The sequence below is a fragment of the Gasterosteus aculeatus genome, chromosome 5 (genome assembly GCF_964276395.1).
Source record: "Gasterosteus aculeatus chromosome 5, fGasAcu3.hap1.1, whole genome shotgun sequence".
NCBI lineage: Eukaryota > Metazoa > Chordata > Actinopteri > Perciformes > Gasterosteidae > Gasterosteus > Gasterosteus aculeatus.
This window is the reverse complement of record NC_135692.1, coordinates 2,496,661-2,512,046: the sequence shown is the minus strand read 5'-3', so window position 1 is coordinate 2,512,046 and position 15,386 is coordinate 2,496,661.

Sequence of the window (15,386 nt, the reverse complement as noted above, 5' to 3'; positions counted from 1 at the left end):
AATCTCTAGTCAATTGCAGCAACTAAAAAAACTAAAGCTTGCTTGTTCCACCATGAAAAAAACGTTCCAAAGGCTTGTCCTATGACATGTCAAACTGCATGGTGTGCAAGACTACCTGATGCCTTAAATTGAAAAAAAGGAAATAGACAGATAAAGCCATTCATAATTTCCGGAGTAGATGGCCTCGTGTTTCACACAGTACCCTTCGCACTGCTGAATTATTCATTCGCTGAATTATTCAACAAAGCGTTATTTATTCTTTCCTTGGGTTTTTAATCTTTGCCAGCAATGACTTTGTTCCAATATTAATGAAACCTGCCCTTTAACAAAGACATCATCTATAGCAGCGGGAACGGGCGTGGAGCTCAAACGACCAAAATGAGCAATGGCTTTGTCACAACAGTTTACTGCTGCAAAGCGTACCTGTCTGCGGGCCTCAGGAGACATGGAGGACTTTTCCTACTTATTAGGGGGCTGACACGGTCTTTCACTCATGTATTTTTGATGCGGTTTTCTTGAATGTTGAATAATGAATTGTACCGTAATATTACGTTTTTATGTTTACTTTCAGGTCATGCATGTCATTGTTTCATCCCTGAACTCCTCCTGTCAGTTATTTTATGCAGTTGCAAGACTTGCTTAACTGCACTACTGAAAATCTGTGTTTTGGTCTCTAATTTGTCCCCCGTCTCATAACTTTTCTGTATTAATATGCCAGAAACTTGGCGGAATAGCTGAAGAGGAGGCAAAGTGGAACATACTGTCAACATGTCGACCTGCAACTTCCTGATGCTAATCTCATCTGTCACGTGATACAGTTTCTATTGATGGAATTGCTTTGGTATCCAGCAACACCGTCAAGAATCTTGGAGTTCTCTTCAACCAGGATATGTCCTTTTACCTCTCATATAGTATTTTTTCATCTACGTATTATATTGAAAATCAGGAACTTCCTGTCTCAAAGTGATGCAAAAAAATTAGTTCATGTTTTTTGTGGGGCTGGACCCAAGAGCAGGGGTTGCAATATTGTGAGCGGGCGGGGGGAATGGTCAGCAGGTTGGAGCAGAGCTGGAGCAGGCCGAGTCTGGAATGCAGGTTATGGGGAATCCAGAGTGGCAGAGAACCTGAGGCAAACAAAAGTGCGGCGCGTTTAAGCCGTTGCATTAGTTTCAGGTTGTGAACTGATGATCTGAGTGGAAGGCTGGAGAATTGATTGCCTGATTAGCGAAACACCTTCCAGCTGTGCTGGTCAATTCTCCTCCTATCTCCACCGTAACAACCGCTCACCATCTGAAAATCAATCCGACAAGACTGAACCACTTTTCTTTCCGGGAAAAGATTCTCCGACCCAGGACTTGACGGTCAACTTTGGCAACTCTGTGTTAACGCCCACTTTGACTGCTAGGAACCTCGGCATGACACTAGACAGTCAACAGCCAACCCTACATCCCAACCCGCGCACTCCGCTCTGCAAAACTTTGCTAAACTCGCAAAACTGCTTGTCCCTCCCTCACTGAGAGCAAAACACTCAACAAGATCACGACTCTTTGCTCTCTGAAGACACAAGGACCGCAAAGAGCCTTCACATCTTCCACCGCAAACTAAAGACACACCTCTTCAGACTCTACCTCGGCTAAAGACAAAAAAATTGTAGCACGTAATTGTACTTATAATGCCACTTATCTATTGCAAATTGTAAATTTGCTTATTTGATGAAATTGCACTTTCTTGTTTCTTGCTGTTCTGAGTTTGCATCCCTAAGGTTGAATGCACTTATTGTAAGTCGCTTTGGATAAGGGGTCAGCTAAATGACATGTAATGCTTTCTCGCCATACAGGTTTCCATGGATTATGTTCATATCTAGACCCTGTTTCATTACTGTCATCATTGTGTTACGATGTGCAAACGGACCCAAATGCAACACAAAGGACCACCAAGGTTTCCCTTAATCCAACAGGTGAATTTATTTTTCTCCAGCAGGACAAAAAAAAGCAACAGGAGACAAGTCAATTGTGAGTGGCTGAATAAAAGGAAACTAGTCAAATCGGCCAGGTGATGACCGGGCCCGCGTCCGCTCCAATCCGTAATCACTCCGCTGATCTCCATGGAACGAGCTGGTGACCACTTCAGCCAGGTGGGACTCTGAGGACACTACTGGGGACACAGAAACAAAACACAAGCACATGGCAAAACAATAACAAACAAGGGAATGACATCAACATGAGGAGAGAATATGGGGGAAACGGAGGGGAAAAAACACCAAGGTTAGACAGGAATCCTCACACATTGGGACTGACTGCCCGGCCTTTCGGATGCTGTAGGGAGACGCCCTCAAAAGGCTTAATCAGGATCCCCGAACACCTGAGTCAGCTAATTATAAAAAGAATAAAGCCTGGGTTAATGTGGCCCTGCACTGTGCCCCGTTTCAGTCCAAGCCTTCTAGTGGCGCAAAATCCCAGGACGCCAATCTCCAACATGAACCGAGTGAAGAGGATGCTGTGGGTTCCCGAGAAAGGCTGCCACTGAAGGGTCAGTATGAAACAGCGCAGTTACAAGACCCCAGGGCCGGCGCTAGCCATTTGGGTGCCCTAAGCACAAATGCTTGGTGGTGCCCCCCCCCACAACCAATCATCCACCACCACCACCAAAGGAATAACAACCATTCAGAATTTCTTAGTTAGGTTCTCTTTATTCCCCATATAACTTCTAAACATAAATAATTTACATGAACAAACATGAAAACAAATTAAATTATATAAAAGATAAAATTATAAATACCAAATACCACCACAATTACTAAAACATTGTTAACGCAGAAGTATTCAAGTATATAACCGTGTAAGTTATAGTGTGCACATTTCTTCAGTAAATAACCATACATAAGTACAAACTGCACAGTAGAATTTACTTTGGTCTCTTTTATAGCGATGGTATTCTGCTATCCGATGGAACTATATTACAAACATTTTCACTACCATCAGTTGTCAAAGGCCCTACAGAGGCACACGCCTGCATTTCCTACCTGCAAAATCAGCTCCAAAATCAGGTCCAAAAAAACAAATGATAACAAAAACGGTAACGGTAACAGAAACTTCGGGCGGCCCGCGGACGAGTACCGAATACGGCCCACCGGCGATCCGTGCGGACATTATGAGGGCGAGTATATGTGGCCAGCCGGCCGCCCGTTGACCGCTAGCAACGGTCCTCCCAAGAAAAAGTTTGGGGACCCCTGATTTAAAACATTGTCTTACCTGAGAGCGACGCGCGAGAAATGGCCTTGTATATCAGGTGGTAAAAAGTAAGAACGACATCATTGAACAACTACTGATTCCCCAACCCCATTGCTCCACCGTCCTGCAGTTGGCTCACACTCGCTTGCTGGGAGCGCACTTGGGGTGGAGAAACCAAAGGGGTAGGTATTGCAGAGGTTCAAGGTCTACAAGGAGGTCGAGAACCACTGCTGCAGTTGCCCAGAGCACAAGATCACCGCGCCAAAACCGACTTACCGCAACCCCCTCATCCCTTTGCCGATCATAGCAACCCCCTTTGAAAGGGTGGGCATGGATATTGTTGGGCCACTGCCCAAGAGTGCCCGCGGACACCAGGGGCGCAGGGGTACAGAGGGTGCGCTGGGAACCGCAAGGTTGGTTGGTTTGAATCCCGGCTGCCCCATGTCCCAAGTCGAAGTGTCCCCGAGCAAGACACCTAGCTCCCAGGGCAAAATGTAAAAAGCCATGGGTTACAAATGTAATGTAAGTCGCTTTGGATAAAAGCGCCAGCTAAATTACCTGTAATGTAATATCTTGGTCATAGTCGACTTGGAAGTAGTCCCATTAATATTGGAAAGCATTGTTTGCGCTGTTGTAGGTGAGGACCTCTGTGTACCATCCCCAAACAGATGGGTTAGTGGAGCGTTTCAACATGACCCTTAAAACCATGCTGAGGAAGGCCATCAATAAAGACGAACCTGGGACCAGTTGCTACCTTAGCTACTGTTTGTTCCTCAGGCTTCCGTCGGGTTCTCACCCTTAGGCCTTCTGGACATAGCCAAAGAGACGTGGGAGGAACAGCCCTGTGCCCATCAGACCATGATTGAACACGTGGGGGCTATGCAAGGTAGGAGGGCCGTGGTGGAGCCCATTGTAAAGGAGCATATGGAGAAAACCCAGAGGCATCAGAGGGCCGCGTATAACCGAATAGCCCAACCCAGAGAATTCCAACCGGGAGACAGCGTCCTGGTGCTTGTCCCCAGAGGTGTAATGTAAGTTCTTGGCCATGTGACACCGTCCGGTTCTGTAATGACTTCAGAAATGTAAATGAAAAGGTCTGAGTTTGATGCATATCCCATGCCTCGTGTAGATGGGCTGATTGAAATCCTGGGAAATGCGCGATTCATAACCACTCTTGACCTGACAAAGGAATTTTGGCAGGTTCCCTGGCGTCCAGGTCAAAGCCTTTGCCACCCCTTGAGGCCAGCTGCCATACCGGATGATGCCCTTCGGTCCGTTTGGAGCTCCTGCCACTTTCCAGCGCTTGATAGATCAGGTACTAAAACCACATCAAGAGTATGCCACTGCTTAAATTGATGACGTTGGGATTCAGAGCACAGACTGTCACTTACCTCGGGTACAGAAGGTCCTCGATTCCCTCCGACAAGCAGGCTTGACTTGACCTTCAGTGAGACAAACTACTTGGGGTACACCATCGGGCGGTGACTTATAAAACCCCAGTAAGCAAAACTGCGAGCTATCCAAGACTGGCTAAAACAGATTACGAAGAAGCAGGTGAGATCCTTTTTGGGCTTGGCCAATTACAACAGATGATTTATCCCTCCTTTTGCTATGGTAGCGGCCCCCCTCACAGACCTGACCACCCCAGAAACACTCCCGGATGGTGACCTGGACCCCAGCTGCAGAAGAAGCTTTTCCCAACCTGAAAAGGGCTTAGTGTTCAAAGCCAGTCCTTACCGCTTCCGACTTCAGCAGAGAGTTTGTGGTCCAGGCAGATGCCTCGGAGGTGGGTTTGGGAGCAGTGCTGGCCCAGGGACCCCCTCACCCCTTATTCCCGCAGTATCCCTCGGGGGACCTGGTCCTACTTCTTTCCAGGTCCACAAAACTCATCTAGACTGGATGGCCATACTCTCAGGCTCCCTCCATGATCCTTGCAAGACTAAAGAACCGTTGTTCCACGACAAGGATGAAATGGCCGAACCCTCCTCTCCAGCACCTTGGAGTAGACTTTACCAGGGGATGAGTAGTGTGATATCTCTAATTTGCACACACACTCTGGTCACTCTTTTTGAAAAGAGGGACCACGACCCCAGTTCTCCTGCTGCCTTCATGACTCAAGTAGCAATTACCTTTTCACTTGTGGACGAGCAAATAATCACAACAAATGAAATACACTTTAGCAGTACATTATGGTTCTCTGGAATGTGTATTACCTTGTGGTGTAAACAAGGGTCCAAATGTCTTGCTACAAACCTTGATATAAAATTTGATGTAGTAGAGTAGATGTATGTATTTGAAGTGGTGAACAAACAATGGTAAAAGAAGGACTATGATTATTCAACATGATTTGTAGGCCGAGGCTTTCAGATGGTTTTGTAGTTATTAAAACTGGCCCCAATTTGCATCATTCAGCAAGATTCATTTCTTTTTTCAAATTTTTCTAAGTCACAACAGCCAGCCTCTGCGGCCACTGTCCCAACATTGCATCCATCCAATCTGATTTAAATGTATTGATGTTGGAACAAGGATTTTGTCACTCCATCACAACAAAAGATTACAATTGTCTAGTTGGATAGTCTTCTGAAATGTTTATCTTTCAAAATATTGCCATCCATGTTTTATATGTGAAAACACTTGTCATGTGAAGTGAAGTGGCAACAAGACCGAAGAAAAAATTCATTTCGGGAACTTATAAGGTGGTCTGCACTCTCATGTCTGCCAATTCAACAAAACAACGCAGAGTCCACACTATGTGGAACTCCAAACTCTTTGTTGATATGGCTCTTTGAATGCAATATGGAGAGTAAGAAATAGGGGTCATTTTATGGCTGGCACAGAACGGATCTTAGTAGAGACTGCGTATGAGAAACTGAATTTGCTCTCATCTGAGCAGCACAACTCAAGTCTCTGAATACAAATTGAGAGGGAAGGCTGAGGAGAATACCGCTCTGGATCTTTTGATTCCACCAGGATTGGATGTGCCGTATTTCCAAGTGATGTATTCGCTGCTGCCATTCTCTTCCCTTACATCCTCCCCTGCTATCTCACTTTCAATTATTAGTTTTCTTCCTCCTCCTATTCTTGTGTAGTGCGGGTGTGTGTTTGTGTCTGTGGGTGTGTGTGAAGAGAGTAGCAGCGCCGTGACCTGATATATATCAACCTTAACCACTCATCGTTAAGATTTCCCTTCGATAAGATTTGGCATTGGAGTGGAGGAAGAGAATGCATCACAGGGTGGCATACATGTTCTCACAATCAGTGAGAGCCATAGGTCAGCCTGTACATGTTAATGTTGGGTTCAGTTGTGCCTCACAGAGTCTGGAGGAAACTATGTGCATTACATCCAAATCATTATTTATTTTGACTCATTTGATTCAGTTTTTGCTTTGTTGATTAATTGGATTTGCATTTATTTAGTGCCTCTCCAATCCTCTGAGCATTCAAAGCTTTTTACACTTCATGCCAACGTTCACTCATTCACGCACAGGGCAGTAGAACCTGCCAGAATGTAAATCAATGCTGATTCACATACACACCTATGACTCTGCCTGTCTTATCATGCACAAGGGCACTTCGATTACTGGCTCTATCTGTCTGCATATCAAACGGGTCTATGGCCGGCCCAGTTACAAACAACAACATCAAAAGACAGACTCTAATCCAGGTCACTCAGGTAGGCTACATATTTTGCCTTTATTATATGATCTCTGCTGAGTAAACTACCAAAGTACTTTATTGCTAGGTAAACCAGGTAATATCCGGCCTGCTAGATACAGTGAATACAGCAAACGTCTAAAATTATGGTGCCAGAATCAATGGCTTTTGGTTTTCCAACCATTTCATGACAACCGCAACTTCCACAATATAGCAATTATTGTTATTGGAACTACAGTAAAACGAAAAAAGGAATGATCCAAAGGTCATTATTAAATAAACTTGATGCAAAGAGTTTGTTCGTCGATGGTGTTAAAATGTGTTGGACATAGGTTTATGGGCGTTGTTTTGGTCAATGGATCAATGTGTCAATGTGTGAAATTAAATAATTTACATCAATATAATTATTAATATATAATCAAGTATAATTTTCAGGTAATTTTCTGTAAGGCTTTGAGATGCCTCCTCCTCATTTCCGTATTTGTTCTGTAGTGTCCCTCAAGGGTCTATATTGGGTCCCCTTCTATTCACCTATATGGTGAGGCCACATCATTGGCAATGGGACAACCGACTATTATGCGAGTCGGTTCAACCAGACGGTCGTTGGTTGGCCTACCGAGTTAATAGATTCGGTCATTGGTTCGCGACGGGGGGGGGGGGGGGGGGGCGGGGCGCGCCTATCGCGCTTTTACTTCCCCTGCCATAGTCGCTCCCATATGCCTGAATCGGTGGATCGGTTGATCACAAACAGGCAGAGACCGTGTGATTACAGTCATGCAGTAGCCTGCGGTTACGTTCTCCTTCAGTAGCTGGTGCGGTCTCATGACAGCCCGTAACAAACATTTTAGCCTACTCAACATGAATACCAAGATGACGTGTATTTGTATGTGATGTCGGCTAATGTAGCCTATGAATTTCTTAACACAAACATCTAAGATGCACGAGAAATAAAGGCTCAATGATCGGTTGTCAGCGCTTGCCGAGACACCGCTTGATTACAGATTCGGTTACATTCGGTCTCGTTCAGCAGCTTGGTGTGCGGTCTCCTCGGTTGACATGGTCTCGGTCGCCACGGTCTCTTCCGGTCATTTACATAGCGTGCACCGCATTTGTTAACGAGTAGGCTACACTCGATTTCAAGTTGTTTTTACATGCTGCATTTATCGTTATCATGGCCGTTTATCAGACTCTTGATACACTGATGTTAAATTGCTGGTAGGTTTCAGAAACAAAGCCGTGACAGAAGCTGATTTGAATGATAGTTCACGTTCTGTAAGTTGCTGGGATAAAAGTGGCAGCGAAAAAGACTGAATGTAATATAAATGTAAATTATTAAATAAATATGGACATTTATTTGAGTTGTGTTAATTGGTTTGCTGTTTATGAAAAATCTGTGTTTTTGTGGTTTTTGCCAGACTAACCTGCAGCCAATCAGTGCATACAGCAACTAAGGATGAGGTGATGAGGTGATGAGGCTAAATCCCTGACACACAATGTCACCTGTGGTGTCCCTCAAGGCTCAGTGCTTGGCCCCACCCTGTTCATTATCTACATGCTCCCCCTTGGCCATGTCATCAGCCGGCATGGAATTTCATTTCACTGCTATGCTGATGACACTCAACTCTACCTCAGGACAAACCCAACCCCCTCTGCTGCCCTGCCATCATCCATTCTGACCGCCTGCCTGGAGGAGATAAAGGGGTGGATGAAGCAAAACTTTCTGCAGCTAAACAGCTCAAAGACTGAAGCCATCTTAGTCGGCATTCCACACCAGGTTCGGTCATCTGACATTACCAGCATCACCTTCTCCGGCCAAAATATTCCACTTTCAACATCAGTCACCAACCTAGGTGTTAGAATGGACTCCCATCTTTGAGGCTGACATCAAACATCTCTGCAAGACCTCCTTCTTCCACCTCAGGAACATCGCCAAACTCCGTCCCACACTCACTCCTGCAGAGGTAGAAAAGCTTGTCCACGCTTTTGTCTCCTCCAGGCTGGACTATTGCAATGCGCTCCTCACCGGGATCCCTGAGAAAAGCCTCCAGAAATTGCAGTATATACAGAACAGCGCTGCTAGGATCCTGTTGAGGGTGCGCAAACATGAGCACATCCCCCCCATCCTAGAATCACTCCACTGGCTTCCTGTCTCACTCAGGGTTGAGTACAAGGTCTCCCTCCTTACCCAAAAGTGCATCCATGGTGAAGCGCCCCCCCCCCTACCTCAAGGAACTCCTCACCCCACAGACCTCAACACGTACTCTCCGATCTGCCTCAGCACATCTTTTAAAACCTCCCAGGACAAATGGGAGATTGGGCTTTCTGCTCAGCTGCTCCCAGTCTGTGGAATTCTCTCCCTGAGGACACCACAGACTGTGGATGCTTTTAAACGTGGCCTAAAAACCCACCTTCTTAGGAGAGCTTTTTTGTGACCTCGTTTTGTTTTTGTTTTCAAACTCTCTGTGTGTTTTTATTGTTAGCACTTAACAGTTTTATCATGTAGCACTTTGGGATTTTCTTAAATATAAAGTGCATTACAAATTAAATGTATTATTATTATTAAGTGAAGAATATGCAAAAGTATATTGTCAGGTCATGGAGATTCAACATCTAACTACAGAAGACATCTGCAGACCAAACATCCGACTGCTTTGCTTCAGCAAAGGCAGGATGATCAGCCTGCAGGTGAGGCTGCTCCTGCTCCAGCGGCTCCTACCTCTGGACCAGACATAGGCCTACAGAATGCACCAGCTCAGCGTGAGGCTCGGCGACCCCAGCAGAAGTCCATCGGGGCCTATGCTCTGTCGGGAAATGGGGCCAAACAGGCAGAAAAAACTGGATGAGGAGCTGTTGAAAATGATTGTCCTTGATTATCAACCATTTTCTGTAGTTGAGAACAAAGGCTTCCGAGGCTTTACTAAGGCTCTGGACCCAACTTACACCCTGCCAAACAGAAAGGCCCTATCTGGACACAAATGCCACAGCTGTTAGATAAGATAAGAGGTGAGGTAGCGGCCAAAATATTGAATGTGTCAGATGTGTGTCTTACAACAGACTGTTGGACTTCTAGGAATGGAACAGCCATGACAAAAGGTTTCATGGCTGTCACCTGCCACTACATTGATGAAAGCTTCAAGCTTGATTCAACATTGCTTGACTGTTTTCCTATGACTGAAAGACACACAGCTGACAATCTGGCATCAGAGCTTGTGAGGATTGCTGCAGAATGGGACATAACAGGGAAGGTGGTGGCCTGCGTCTCAGACAATGCCAGCAACATAAGAGTGGCCATCAATGCAGTTGGCGAAGTATGTGCCCTGCTTTGCCCATACTATTAACCTCATAGTAAAACAAGCGTTGAAGCCAATTCAAGATGTTGTTGCAAAAGTAAAAGCAATCGTGGAGTATGTCCACCGCAGCACAGTGGCATCAGAAAGGCTACGAGCCACTCAACTACAAATGGGGCTCGAACCGCTAAAAATTAAGCAAGATGTCACAACTAGGTGGAATTCCACTTTTTACATGCTACAGCGTGTACTTGACCGGAAGGATGCCATAATTTCAACTCTGGCATTGATGAATCCCAGCCTCACAACCCTTACATTTGCGGAGTGGGACGTTGTGAAAGATGCCTGTGACATCCTCAAGCCATTTGAGGAGGTGACTGTAATATATAATATTTGTTACCTTATTTATAGTATTTATTTTTACACTGAAGTCACTTTCACAATGTAGATTGAATTTTTAGATTGAACATTATTTAATAATAATGATTGCGGTTATAACAGTTTATTTACCAAGGCAGGAAAGGAAAAAATGTAACTCATCCATTAGTGTAAAATATCTAATCTCTTTTTCACTCTCCATAGATTTGTGACTGCATCAAAAGTCATTTTAATAGCGAGGGGTCCACACAGAGTAGTGCAACGCATTCATGGAGGCCTATCCACTCCAGGTCCAGCTGTGGACATGGTAAATGTGCTGTTGTCAGAGATGAACACCAGGTTTCACAGGATAGAGCATTTTACCCTGCTGGCTGAGGCTACACTGCTTGATCCACGGTTCAAGCAACGGGCCTTCCACGATCCAATGGCTGCTGATGAAGCCTCCAAAAGTGTGGTTGGGGTGATGAGAGGGATGTCCAGTGGGCAGGTGGATGCTCCACAAGAAGAGGGTGCCAGCGCAGAAGATCCTCCTTCTAGCCAGGCATTATTTTGGGAGGACTTTGACACTAGAGTGGCTGTGGCTGTCACTGCTAGAAACCCCACATCAGATGCCTTAATGGAGATGAGGGGCTATTTGGCAGAACCGCTCATCTCGAGGAGTGAGGATCCGCTGGCTTGGTAGAAGACCATGCAAATGGTCTATGAGGGTCTTACTGCAGTTGTGAAGGCCAGAATCTCCATCGTGGCCACTTCTGTTGCATCTGAGAGAGTTTTCTCAAAAACAGGACAGATTGTCACGGAAAGGAGGAACAGGCTTAATCCTGAGAAGGTCAGGCAAATTGTATTTTTAAATGCAAACCTACCCTAAACATACACAATGTGCCTTTGTACATTAATATTTTGTGTGTAGAGTCTTAAACTGTACACTTTGCACTACATGACCTATTGCACTATGCACAGGGTAATTGTAAATAGTTATATTTATTTCCTTGTTCCCCTCTTTATTTACATTTTGTATTGTTATTGTTATATATTTCTGTTATGCTGTCATTAAAATAACTATTCAACTTTGTTAAATGTAGGCCATCCTATACGGGACACTTTGTAGGCCTACTATTGCACATTGAATCATGCATATGATAATTGTAAATAGATAGTAAGCCTATATTTTTCCTTATCCTACTTGTTGTGTTTTTGTTAGTGTCATTAAAATGTTCGACATTTTTGAATGTAGGCTATACTTATGAGTGTGGTCTACCTATACTGCTGAAAAGTTGTTTTGTTTAATTGTTCAAGATGGTTGAGAACTTCTTACATGTCATTAAAATGACACTCTGCTGAATACTTGCATCAATTGCACAACTAAACACATTAAGGTAGATGATGAGGTAGACAGTTTATCAATACTTGGTGATGTGTTCCAATCTGTAAGCTTCTCATGATAGAAATATTCCCTGCCTAACCTAATGGGAGTTGTGAATTGGTAGACCTAACCTAGCCTACCTAACGTGCCGTTAATTTTCATTTGGCAAGGGTTTGTTAACTTCTCAGTTATAGTGCAGGACCGGTCACCTCATGACTTAAATATGGTGCACTGCATTATAAACAGTTGTCGTCATGCACAAAATATCCTACTGCAAAGTGGTGTTTTGTAAACACAAACATTAAATAGCAAAATTATATCACAGTGTTTTATTCGATGCACTTATACATACAATGGCTCATGGGATTGGCTCTCCACGTTAGTAGTACTAAGTAGTAATTGAGTCAACAGTCACCGGGGACAATCCGAGTCGCTCTCACGGTCACACCGCAACCGTGCTTCCACAACACTTCAACAACTCGGTTCAACTCGGTTGTTACGGTTCGGAGGTGCTAATGAGCTAGACCAGATTACAGACAACGGAGCATACACCAATCGCACGCTCAAGCACACTGAAGCGCCGGCACGAATGAGTGGTTGAAAACCGGAGTGAGTCGGTTCATTGACGTTTGGCACCCGATTCTCCCGGTTCAGGTACACGAATCGGGTTATTTAACCCGGTCAGTTCGTCAACACTACACATCATTTGATGTTTGATTTTCATTGTTACGCAGATTATACACAACTTTACATCCCTATTAAGCCTGCTACCTCTACCATTTCCTAACACTAGGAATTGGATGTCCAGGAATTAAGTTAAACGACTCCAAATGCAAATTTGTTATTATTACACCTGCCTCCCCAAACACGATCTGTGTTGCTGATCTGTGCTCAGGGCTGGGCACGCTACCAACAAATGTTCGGCATGAAGCACTTAACCTGGGCATTGTTTTTGACTCTGCGCTGTCCTCTGATGCTCAGGTTACCAAAGTTGTGCGGATCTGCTTCGCCCAAATGAGACAATTAAGGAAAATCAGGTCTTTCCTATGATTTCCCCTTTCCTGCAAATTGACACTGTAAAATTCAGTGTCCTCTTTTAAATCTCTTTAGACCTACTTTTACCAGCTGGCTTATTTATATATTTGACGGATTTTATAATTTATTATAAACTGCTTGATTGTATTTTGTATAACTTGTGTGCGTATTGTTAAGCACTTTGCAACTTTGTTTTGAAAGGCCGTTATCATATTCAAAAACATCATTGGCGTGCGCATCAGAAGTGTGAAAAATGTAGATATTTTTGGGGGTCGCGCATTTCGGTATTAAATGGCTCTCTATCGCCCCCTGGAAGTGCTCCCTCTGGGGAGATTTTGCCTAGTTTTAACGATTGACTTAAAATTTTGCACACAGGTGCTCTTGAATATGCTCTACAAAAAGTAAATCAAGTAAATCATGGTGGAGCCTAACTCGATTTTCCGCCATTTTGAACCCCTCCCAGACGCTGGGTCAGATTTTCCCGACATTTTTAGGGAATCATTACTGGGTCAATGTCTTTTAAAAGTAAAATTTTTTGATATCTCATTTTGCTTAGAAGTTATGGACCAATGACGTTTGTAAGGGGCATGGCCTAATAGTTGAATCCCTAAGTTTTTGGCCTGCCCTCACCAAATCCAAGATGTGTTCACATTAAGTCCCTAATCATACCCAGTTCTTTTAGAATATTTGACCATTAGGGCAGTTTTGCTTCTTTTTTTTCCCAATTTCCATCCGAACACTCCTCCGAGAGTTTAAACCCGATCAATTCCAAATTTGGTCAAATTTATCCTGACACCTGTGTGGTCAAAAGTAATTGAAATCAATAGTTTTCATGCAACTACCTGGGTGTGGCCTGGCATCGATTTTCTTGAAAATGTTATAACTCCAGGGAACATTTTTTATTCTTGCCAAAATGTCTTATTCATGATGCTACTGTAGGCCTTAAAGTCCCATGCAGTGATTTTCAAAAGATTATAGCGCCACCTATTGGCATAGTGAAATGCAAAAGTTGTACATCAACTTTTAAATGTGTGCATTAAAGACTTTGATAGTTCCCCATAAATATTGGGAGTTTTTGAAAAAACTGTCGAGGCCGACAGTTCAAGCAGATATTTTGGTGCCTTGGCAAACTCAAAAACTCTTGAAAAGTTATGTCAGTGTCCTAGGTGACATTGAAGAGCTGATGGAGTTTTGGCTCAAAAATAGTAAAATGCCTCCATAACACCCCGTGGCAGTTTTCAGTGAATTGGCCCCAGCGCCCTGTTTGACCTACATGTATGGGAATTCTTTGACATATCTTGTTCTGTACATTCACCAGAGTATACCCCATTCTGCCACTTTTTCCGCACTGATCCACCACTGTTATGCACAAATATTATATTACCTCAGCTCCTTTCCCACTTCCCAACTAGGATTCTGTTCAGGGATTCAATCTTTTGTCTCTGTCTCTGCCTCACAGTGAGCATGAAAGCTTACCAATCAAAAGCTTATCACTCAAGTGATCTGATTCTGGTGATCATAATGTTTATGTCATTCCCCTTGCTCACACTTCAGTGCTTTTTTTGTATATATTCTTTAAGCTCTTCCAGTTTTATGGCTTCGGCAGACCTTGATATAGGTGATTCTACATTTTGTAAATTAAACTGAGAATGAGTTCTCAGTTTAATTCACAAATGTGAAGAAATATTTCTAATCACTCCTAATTTGTGGGTGATTAGAAATATCTTGATGCTAGAGCAGTAATCGACCTGAATGCTGAACGCCGCTGATCATATGGAGCCTTCGACCACTTAACTCTGCCGGGTGTTCACGCGATACATCTGAACTGCTGTGTGAATTCCTGTGCAAAAGTCCATCCAAGTCAATGGAATAGTTGTGTTTTGTCACTCTCGACTAAATTGCATGATTGAACAACCAAAAATACCAGGCCATACATGTAGTGTAGCTAATAACATACACAAGAGAAAGTTTCATGGACTTTGTAAATACACATTTCAATGGAAATGAGTATCCTTTGTCATGGTGGAAAAAGAAACGTGAGCACAGCAATAATGCATATGCATACATAACAGAGGCTTCTGAAATCGTACAGGCCAAAAATAGACAAACTCTGGTCTTGTGGTTAAGGGTTAATTAGAGTTGTTTGAGTTAATAATATGTTGCGATGAGGAGTTACACGGTTTTGTTACTACAAACCATGATTATTAACTTCAATTGTTTAACCCTAACCATACTGTTATTTTGCATTAACCTAACGTTCAATTTATTTTGTGATGGCAGTATGTAATTTGCACACATTTCCTGTCAAAAAAAAATCAACTTACCTCTGTGGCTTGTGACAGTCGCCTCCCGCAAGTGTTTAATGGGTGACACCGAGCGCCAGTCGATCCACCAATAGAAACTCCTGGTTCAATCAGTGGCGTGAGCCCCGCCCACTGC